Here is a 9970-nt window from a genome sequence, read left to right on the forward strand (position 1 = left end):
CATGTTGTATGCAGTAAATACATACCATTTTATCTGTCAATTTAAAAAATAAATAAATTTGAGAAAAACTCCAAGCAAAACAAAACAAAACAACCTAAATGAAAATGAAAGTGATGTCTTCTATAATAAGAAGTCACATTTAGAAGAGCTTTATTTATTTACTTTTGGCAATGCTTATATCTTTATTTAATATTATTATACTCTTAACTAAAAGGTTGCCTCAAATTTTGTAAAGATTTTTTTCTCAATTCTCCTTTAGGATATTTGATTACTGGAGTGATAGGGCAATCTTTCAAGAAATATTTATCTTTCTCTGAAAAAGGCATTCAAACATCATTGAAAACCCATAGCAATAAAAGGTAGATTCCTAGAATGTTATATGAAGCTTTTAATTATCGTCAATTAAAGATGAAATTTTTGGAAATGCATGAAACTCCTTCATGTAGAACTGGAGATTATATCTGTGACTTTTTTTCTGTATGAGGGTTTATTTCTTTCCTTCTCTCCTCAGTTCTCAGCCCCAGCCATAAAAACACTTTTCCTTGATCCATTAGGAAAATTTAATAACCAGATATCTCTCTAATGAGAAAGGAATTTTTAACTTTGGCTGCTCTGTGCTAGTAATTTGTGTTTTTTTCCGGTCTTGCATGTTGTATGTAAGCACCACAAAAAAATCAACCTTTTAAACAGAGATTGATTCTGACAGCTTTTATTTTATGTGATTTCCAAGAATTGATATAGAAATGCTTCTTAATTGAAATAGTTCTCCTTTTTTGGTTTTTATTTTATTGTCCTTTACTTCTAGACATCTTGTACATTAAATCAAAGGCTGTTTTAGAGACATGAAATGACAGCTTTTTCAGAGTCCGATTCTGGATCCTGATAGATCTGCATTTCTCAAAGCAGACAAGTTGCTCTCGCCAGCCTCGGAGAAGCTTCCTGCGTGATGGGCACGTCACCTAGAAACAACATAAACTGCAGGTTAATCACCGAGGAATGGCTCATGTCAATTCCCCACTGCCCTGCTTCCTGTCTAAGAGGAGTAAAGCCAAGAGTGACTGTTTTCTTTGCTATTTAATTTAACAGAATCTGAACTCAACTTTAGCTTGAAATTATATTTCCTCTTGGCCAGGATGGAAAGGCTACTCATGTCATTTAGTAACGCGTTGTAAAGAAAAATCAAAGCGTCCTCATGGACTGTTTTTCCCTGTTGCATCTGCCCGTGATGAGAGAACTCATAAAGTGAATGAGATGTGACACAGGCATGCACAGAGAACCCATTTGTTACACTGAAATTCTGAGGAAAATGCTATTTGTGTTACTGTGATGTTTTGGAGTTAGAAAAGAGTTATTTGGGAAAAAAGTGTCTTGATATCATTGAGTAGAAATAAAAATGAGACAAGATACAAAAATATAATAGCACAGTAAAGAGCAGCACAACACAGCAGACCAGTTCTCCTTAGAGGTAGAAAGTAAACATCTTATAATGGGAACAGTAACAAGATGAGTATTAGAGATTTGTTTTTCAGTTCTACCTAACTCTTTGTAACTTTACAATGTAAGATTCAGAAATTGGAGCCAATTACCATAATATGTGGTGGTTTGGTGGGAGCATGTTCTACATCAGACAGTTAAAAGGTTTTATTGCTATTAGGAGCATGTTAATGCCCTTGATAATGTCTCTACTTGCTTTGTAATGTCTCTTGTTGAAGTATAGAATTCTTTTATCTTCTTATTACATTATGCAAAAACTTGAATTGAAAAGATATTTGCAGGAACATTTAAAGTAGTGCATCAATCAGCTTCAAAGAAGAGAAAATGTTCTCAGAATAGCTTATAAAAGGATAACTGTCAGTTTTATTTTGGATGAACAAAGGCGGCAACGTAAAAAGCACTTTATTGTAAAAGCATACTGTGCAATTCAATAAATATGCCATATAAATATAAAAGAGAAGAAAGTTCATAATTATCTGATGACTTAAATGTAATTTAAGTAATACTTTTAAAATGCGCCTAGCAGTGAAGTACTCTTTTTCTGTTGGGTTCTGAGTTCTAGCCACTAAGCCCCCATTAGGTGATAACTTAAATGTCTCTCTTTCTGTCTGTCTCTCTCTCTCTCTCTCTCTCTCTCTGATAGTGCAAGGATTTGAATGGATTAGTCATAGTCCTGTTTTTAATATATCTCTAAAAGATATAGAAAGGAGTGTGTGTGGAAAGCATTAGCAAAAATTTTAACAACCACTTAATGGTGCAGGCTTTTCAAAATGGTTTGGTCTTATCTACACAGTATTCAATTGTTTCTCATCTTCATTGCTGCTATAAGACAATTTTGAATTTGAATGTAACCGTATTGTGACTTGAAATAGCAGTTCCCAGTGTTTTATGTTTGTTAGGAAAAGCCATTAGCAGTGCAGTTACTGGACTTTCTAAATCAGGGATGCTTTGTTACTTTTTATGTAAGGGTACTTACAATTTTCTTATAATTAGAAATCTTTTTTCTTATTTAAGATAGATGGTTTTTAACTGTAAATGCTAGCTATACAAGCTTATTTTTCAAATGTTTCCCAGGTAATGAACTCTCACCTCATAAATGCAGCGGAGATGATTCTTTCTGATAACCCTAAAAAACCTACGATGCGAGCTACCTATTTAAAGAAAATATTCAGATCCACATGGAAAATATAATATAAATTTTTATAATAGTAAAAAATCATCTATAGAACTAAACTTTCCTATAACTTATGTTTCTACACATGTCAGTATGCATCTAAGCATGGACAGCCAGCTCCCTGCATGTAGAAAGCACTTTGCAAGTATTTGTTGATAAAGGTTAGAATATAAAAATATCCCAATCAGTAAAAATCTGTATTTTGCTTTATAACCTGACAAAGGGATATGAATCCCTTATTAAATATAGTAGTATACGTTTTCTCCCAGATTTGGGTCATTTCAAGGCTCAAAACATTTCATTTGAAGTCAAAAAATCAGGTTAATTCATGCAACCACACTATTGTACCTTGTAAAATTATATTAGTGTTTGTAACACTTCTAAGAAATAATCTTCATTTATTTTAAAACTGCAAATATGGCACCTTATAATAATAAATTAATTCATAAGTTTATTTATGACATCATTTTGCTGGAGACTTGTTTTTCATGACTATTGTTCATGAATTCATTAAAGTAATTTTCCCCTTCTTTCAGTGGGTTTCCTACAGACTCTATAGTCACAGTACTCAGTCCACTGCTACTCTCTGAGATACCCCATTTTCTCATTGCTCCTTTCTCTTGGTCTGGGAACACTCTCATTTTGAAAGTACAAGGAAAATTATCTCATAAAAGAAATGTAATAACAACAGAACTTCTGAGATTTCAAAAACGTAGAATTCTTAAGTTATTGAACTATGGGAAAAGCTGTAATTTATAACCAGTAAGTTAGTATGTTGTACACATCTGTGTACTGTTTCAGAAAATAAAGGTTGTTACCATAGCAACTGCCACATAATATAGAACATACGTTATTTGTGAGATGCCAGGCTTCGTGTTTAAAAAAAAAAAAAAAAAATCCCTCCTCATGGCTGCTCCCTGGTGTTGCAAGCATTTCAGCTTTTTCTTTCCTATAATAATGGATCCTCTTTTTTAGTGTCCTGTTATTTTAAGTATTTTCCTTATTTTTATTTTCTCATTCTTTTGGGGTTTGTTAGCTAAATTGGTAAGTTTGTGTAATACTGCTGTGATTCGGTTGACTGCCTTGAAGACATTTCTCACCTGGTGGTAATTTATTAATTTTTAAGAAATTAGAGTTCCTCTTTCAGATACAGCAACATGTATGTGTTAAGGATACATTTAGTTACTCTGAATACAACAGGTAAATGCAACTGGTAACTTTTTATGTTTTGGCCCTTTGAAGGTTTTTTGATTTTGTATTGTGTGACCACTATGGTATTTAACCACTTTTGAAAAATAAAAATGTCACCTAGGAGTATGTATGTATTTTACAGGTGCCATTTTTTATTTTAAAATTTGTGTCCTATTTAATTTCATTTGAAATTATCATATAATGACAAACTTTAACTTCTAAAAGAAGCGTAGATTTCCAGTCTTTTTTGGTAAGTGGTAATGCCACAGAATAAGAAAGTTGACAAACAATTCTGAAGTCTCAATTTTAATCCAAATCCTTTTAGTTTTAAAGGCAGAATCATGAATGAATAAAAGGAAGGAGGTAATAATGCAAAATGGAGGACGCTTCAATATGGCTGAGCAAGGGACCAGAATATCCAACCGCTTTGAAATTAGTCTGAAAACAGCTTGACACATTAGAGCAATGATTTTTGGACTTATTGTTCTCATCCACACTATGGTAGAGATTTTTGATATGTATCTGATAAGATTGGATCTCTTGTGCATGGTGAATTTTTAGCCCAGATTCAATACATTATTGCAAACATTGACGTATTTTATCAGGTTAGAGGTTTTCCAAAGAATAGTATCTGAGTTTTCCTTTGCTGGGTACCAGCTTTCCTTAGAGACAGCTACCTCTGTATCTTCGGAATGGTTCTGTGTCACAGAAATGTGCTATATCAATCCTGAAAACAAAACACTTCTGGTGAAAAATGGCAGAATAGATAATACTCCTCCTTTCTTAAAACATAATAGTTTAATCAATAACCTTTTATTAAACATCTACCATGTGCCAGGCACACTTTTGGGGATATAAAGATGAATAACGGAGCTTCCCTGTCTCCAGGGAACTCACAAATTTAATCAGGGAGAGAAGAGCACCATTAACTGACACAATGAGCTGTAAGCTGCAACCTGATCTTTCCACAGGCCTCATCAGTCAACAACAACAACAACAACACACAGTAATCATAGTCGACATTTATTGAACACTTAACTTTTTGACAGGCACCTCACATGTATTTTGTAATTCAATCCACACAATAGGGCTCCCAGGGTTTTTTTGGACAAGAAACTGGGCTTAAAGCGTTTGAATAACTTGCCTAAGGTTACACAGTGGAGTAAGTAAGGGTTCTCATGCTTGTTAAACCCCTAAAATATTACCTAAAATAATATACCTTGACCACTTGTTGCATTGGCACTGCTACCATCCCTATCCCTGGCACCTTTGCCTCTCACTGGGCTCTGCAGTAGCCACCTGGTAGACTTTCTGGTTGCCTCTTGGCCCTATAGTCCATCTTCCAAAGACTGGAAATCTACTCTTCTTAAGCTCCCAGGGTGGCCTTGTAAGAACATAAGTCAGATCACGTACTCCCTGCTTGGACTTCTCCAGTGACTTCCCATTACATGCAGAACAGAATCCCAGCCCTTTCCCATGGATTACAAGGCCCTGCAGTTTGCCACCCTTCCCTGATCCCTTTAACTTCATCTCCTACTATTCTCCCTCTAGCTTGTTTATGATGCTTTAGACCAGGATCAGCACACTTTTCAGCACAGGGCCAGATAAATATTTTAGGCTCTGCAAGCCATACAGTCTCCCATGCGGCTGCTCAACTCTGCTATTCTAGCATGAAAGCAGCCATAGACAATAAATAAGCAGATGAGCGTGGCTACGTTCCAATAAAACTTTATTGACATAAACAGGCAGCAGGCTGGATTTGGCCTGTAGACTGGAGTTTGCTGATCCTTGTTTTAGATTTACTATTTTTTCTTTTTGTTCCTCCAATTTGCCAAGCCTTTCCTACCAGAGGGTTCACCTCAGATCTTCCCTGGGATGCCTCTTCTGGCCACTGCATCCTCACTGTGAATGAGAGACTGACCCAGCTTCTCTATTTAAGTGGTTTGCTCTACTCCTCTCCTACATCATTACCTACTTTATTGTCTTCACAGCCCTTATCACATGAAACATCCCATTAATGTATTTGCTTACTTGTTTCTCAACTGTGTCTCCCTCTGTAAAGGAACGTCCTATGAGGAGGACACTTTTTGCCTCACTCACTGTGGTGTTTCCACCAACTAGAGCAGAGCCTGTGGCATGAAACAGGTGCTCAGGAAGTGTTTTCAGTTGAATGCGGTACAAGCTTGACTGACTCTAAAGCTTGTGCTTTCTATCATTTCCCAATATTCCTCTTCTGGAAGAATGAGCTCCCACCAATGGTAATTTGAGGAATTTGTCACACTGGATTCATGAGGACCTGGCAAAGCTTCACCTCCACGAACTTCTGATCGACCCCAGGGAATTTCTCTCATGGGCATGAGAATAAGGCTGACATCTGCCCCATGGTGTCCCGGAGTATTGATCTCTCATGCTGTTCATCACTGTCTTTGCTGACAATGTCCCATGGCCACTGGGTGTCATCTCCTTCAGCAGGCTTCTGTGTCACTTCTACATAGCTTCACTCACTGAGCACCCTGAGACGCCACCTGTAGGTGTCACAGAGACCACCTGGCGATGCCATTGCCCCTGCTGCCACCTCTATCTGAGCACCACTGCTCCTGTCATGTGCCCAAACCTTCTGCTGGGACTACGCTTGCTTCTAGCCCCACTATGATGCCACCACTTCAATGAGCTAAGCTGCTTCTAATCGATGGTGGAATTAGGAAGATCACCCTCTTTGAATTTTCTCTCAACTTAGTGGTTCTGAATTAGTGTGGCTTGTGCTCCCAGATTGAATAAACTTTTACTTACCATCGTCTCTCTTCCTAGATGTAGCACCTGATGCTTACATGAGGCTCATTGTGTGCCTGGCAGTGTTGGGAGAGCTTTACATACATTAACTTGTGTAATGCTTACAACAGCCCCATATTATTTTCATCTCCACTGAGGCCAGAGAGGTTAACTGACTGACTCAAGGTGACCAGTAAGCAACAGAACTGAGATCTGAAATCAGGCAACTGGTTTTAGATTCATGCTATTAATCACCCATCTACAAGAACCTAGACATGTGTCCATGGGGCTAGGCTTGGGATAGATGCAAGAAACTGATACCACACTCCAAAGCCCTATTTCACAGTTACCCTGGGGCAAATAAGCATAGTCAGTTAAGTCTCTCAGCGCCATGTGATTCCTGGGTGCACACCACTGGCTTGCTAGATCTGTGTAATTATGTCTCAACTGAAGCTGAAGCAAGGACTGTTCTCCTCAGACTCTTCTTCAAGTAAGGTGCTAAGGTAGATGCTTGAACTGTGCCTTTAACACAAAGGAGTCATGAACTATGTAGAGAAGGAAGTGAAACTTGAACTGCATCCTGAAAGATGAACGTGTTTTTACCAGAGACTTTAGAAATGGACATAACTAGACCAAGGGGCTAGTGCAACCTATATTCCCTGTAAGACAGAGAACATGCCAAGGCATAGCAAGAGAGAAGACTGAGAAAGTAGAATGGACTGGATTTTGAAGAGCCTTGATGCTAAGGAATTCAGACTTTGTTTTCTAGGCAAAAATAGGAGTGGGAAGGTGAGGCAACTAGCTTTAACACGTGAAAGCTAGATATCAAAGAACTCCCTGATATTCCTGTTGAGTGGAGGTTTTGAATCTATGGTTCAAAGGCTTGATGTCTCCTTGGTCTGTGGGTGGTCTGTGGACTCACCTCTTATAATATTGATTGGGACAGGACTCTATCTTCTTGGCTGTCATGTGAGCTAATGATTGACAATGCCCCTTATCAGAATCAATTCCATTTTCCTCATTCCTTGTAATAAAGGTTACCCTCTCTACATCTGTTCCCACTGCCTGCCCCAGCAGTAGTGGAGGTGATTCCTGAGTGTTGTTATATTGGAGTGGCCACAAGAAGTTCTAGAACTACTGAGCCAGAGGACCTCAGCCATGGAGATGATGTCACGCCTGATTGTCTTGAATGGCTTTATCCAGGTTAGCCAGTCTTCTGAGCCCTGTGCCAAATCTCCCAGCCACCTCCCAGCTGGGATGATTACGAATGGACTCACCCTTAGTCTAGGAAGCTGCCTGGCAAGCGTGGTCATCTCTGATGACTTTGGAGACTGTCCAGTTTTCATGTCCACTAATTAGGCAGTTATTCACTCTTCATTTCACTTACTCACAGGGCTCCCTTCCGACCGGCACACTTCTGAAGTTCTTCTGGAATATCACGATGTTCCAGATGAAGTACATCTGTTTCCCTTTGGGAATCAAATGCCCCTTTGGGATTGAGTCTCTGTTACCCAAACCACTTTTGAATCTTGTCAACTTTGTCTGTAAGAAACATTTAGGCTTATCTCACTCTTACGTGCCCTCCCCACTTCACCTGCTTCTCCCCTAACCCCTGACCACCCCAGCTTAAGGACTAGAAAGTGAGGGGAGTGGAGAGTGATTCGCAAGGTGCAAGGTTAGTAGATCCCACAGGAGAACAGCATACAATTTCATGAACCTTGTGAGGAATTAGAAAGAAACAATTAGTCTGAAGAAACATTCATCATCCTTATAACTTATATCCTGTTTTTCCAGGGTTAATCCAAGCACATTAGTTTTTCTATTCCCATTATGTTACAAATTTTTAAAACATGAGACCCATTTTTTTCAAAGGAAATTTTCAATGATTGCTCTATTAAACAGACAAAAGTGGGGCTGTGGTGGTTGAAGGAGGTGTGGAGCCTGGAGATCGTTCCTCCTAGCGCCCCTTTCCCTCTCCTATAGTACCCCTGCCCCCCATCAAAGGTAGGGCTCTGGGGAAATGAGGGTGGAAGCCTCTGTTCTACCCAACCGATTGATTCTGACATTCACTCTGGGAGGTGCAGCTTATATAAAAAAGGATGTAAAGGAACATTTTAAGAATGACCTATTTTGTCTTAATGGTGAATAACTCTAGATTTCCCTTGGTTACCACTGGAAATGGCGTGACTTCTTTAGGATAGCAGAAAGAACGAAACAAAATGGTTCTCGGAAACATCCTTCTCGAGAATCTTGCTTGTGATTTTTCACTCTCAAAATTACTCTCGTAACGTATTGCATGCAATACTCTTCCCACCAAAAAGGGAAAATGATTCTTTTTCTTCAGCTCCAATTTTTGCTCTATTTTCAATGGTGGGGGTGGGAGTGGACACCAAATCACACAACATATCTATCTCACAATAACATACAAGTAAAAGCCAACATATCACCATTTTTAGCTGAATTCTAACCTTTTTGGGGAACTGGGAATATAAAATTTTGAAATCACCCATATATTTAAAACTCAAAAGAGAAAACAAAGAACTTTACAGAAAGAAATTCAATAATAAAAATAGAGTTTATACAGTTATAGTCAGTTCAGTTGGTGAAAGACAGTTGAGGAGAAAAGAAAGGAAGGGAGGGAGGGAAGCTAAGGGGAGACAGAGGGAGCCCGAGATGTGGAGTGGTGGGAGCTTGGGAGACAGGGTGGCTGGCTGTTCCTGAAACCCTGCACCTTTGATTGCTTCCCTCTGTGGGAGCCCCATCCTCATTTGTAGGCAGTCCTTGCCTGGTGCTCAGCATCACTCTAGTTCTACTCTAGTGTGACCGCTGGAGCTGCTAGTGGCAACCCTTGCCATCTCAACTTGCCTGAGGCTCTCCTTGACAAGTTGGCTTCTTGGGAGGAGCCTTGTCGAAAAATGTCTACATCTTCCCCAGAATGCCTTCTCCAGATCTACTCTTTGCATGCAAGGGAAGTCCTTGTGCTGTGGTGCTTTTGGTCTTTTTGAAAAATGTTTTTCATGAATCAAAGGGAAAAGTAAAAATGAGAAATATTTGATTCTTTTCTGGGTCTTTAATTTTCTTCCAAAAATTTTTTGAGAAGTACTTTTTTTTTTCTTTCTTTTTCTTTTTTCCCCTTAAGAGCGCAGCTCTTGATGGAGAAGTGATTTTTCTAGGACAGTTTCCTAAACTTTAGTCATCTGCATACCTCTTTCGTGATCTTTGCTCTATCTGCATACCATCTGCGCTTTTTTCTCAATATTTTCTTTCTATCAATTTAAAATGGAATAATTTAGCCTTATTCTTGGATAAATTCTTACTATTTGATAAAATTGGTGAAATCAC

General features: G+C 38.5%; 1 long non-coding RNA gene across 1 annotated transcript; it reads right to left on the reverse strand.

Moving 5' to 3' along the window:
* Positions 1–775: 775 nt before the first annotated feature.
* Positions 776–8021, reverse strand: LOC112613117. The gene is made up of 2 exons (XR_003116918.1): positions 7906–8021; positions 776–959 (listed from the first exon to the last, which is right to left on the reverse strand). It is a non-coding gene; the product is annotated as an uncharacterized LOC112613117 (long non-coding RNA).
* Between the last annotated feature and the right edge of the window lie 1949 nt (positions 8022–9970).

The sequence above is a fragment of the Theropithecus gelada genome, chromosome 1 (genome assembly GCF_003255815.1).
Source record: "Theropithecus gelada isolate Dixy chromosome 1, Tgel_1.0, whole genome shotgun sequence".
In the NCBI taxonomy this organism is placed as follows: domain Eukaryota; kingdom Metazoa; phylum Chordata; class Mammalia; order Primates; family Cercopithecidae; genus Theropithecus; species Theropithecus gelada.